At 38.6% G+C, this 883-nt stretch overlaps 1 pseudogene; it reads left to right on the top strand.

Annotated features, from left to right (window-relative positions):
- Positions 1 to 883, top strand: LOC116885422 (annotated as a pseudogene).

Genomic DNA, 883 nt, shown 5'->3' with positions numbered 1-883 from the left:
ATGACTCCTATAAACTTGACAATGGTAATATTCCTCCTCTCTCAGATTACAGTTGGAGTTCTTGGCATTTGCTCAATAATATTTTATTATGTCTTTCTGACAGTCACTGGAAAGCATTTATTTAATCCCTAAAAACCTGATTATAGAACACTTGACTTTTGCCAACTGCTTGTCTATTATCTCAAAATGCATTCCAGAGACACCGTTAGAGTTCAGATTTAAATATTTCCTGAATGATATTGGATGTAAATTAATAATTTTTATTTACCAAATTATAAGGGGGATGTCCCTGTATGTCATGTGCCTACTCTGTTGCTTCCAAGCAATCACAGTCAGTCCCAGCAACTCCAGGAGGAGGATGCTTAAGCACAGAGCTACCACGTGTATCAGTCCCTCCTGCTTAGTCAGATGGCTTATCTACCGTCTAAACATCTTGACTCCAGCAAAAGTGTTAGGATCCAGTTACAACAAAAATATTACTACCATGATGAGTTTTGAGTACTGTTCCTTGTTTACTTCCAGATGTGTGGCAACTGCATTGTTTATGTTTTTACTTTGCTTCTCTGGTGGCTTGTGTAGATCTCATGGCCTGCTCAAGTTTCTCCATGGTTTGTATCCTCTCTAAACACATGAGACAAGTCAAGCATATCCATGCTGCTCAGCACTTTCTAAAGTACACCCCTGAAGACAGAGCCACCCAAACTATCCTCATCCTGGTGTGCACATTTTCCTCTCTTACTCAATCTCTTCTATATGTGTAATCCTTACGAGCTACTCCAAAAGCTCAGTATTATGGGATGTAAGTGTATTTATATTTTTAGAAATATGCTATGCAATTGTTATGCTATGGAGTCTTTGCCCTGATTTCCGTCTTTTGAACTGA

Source organism: Rattus rattus, chromosome 1 (assembly GCF_011064425.1).
Source record: "Rattus rattus isolate New Zealand chromosome 1, Rrattus_CSIRO_v1, whole genome shotgun sequence".
In the NCBI taxonomy this organism is placed as follows: Eukaryota; Metazoa; Chordata; class Mammalia; order Rodentia; family Muridae; genus Rattus; species Rattus rattus.
This window is presented reverse-complemented; position numbering and strand designations above follow the sequence as displayed.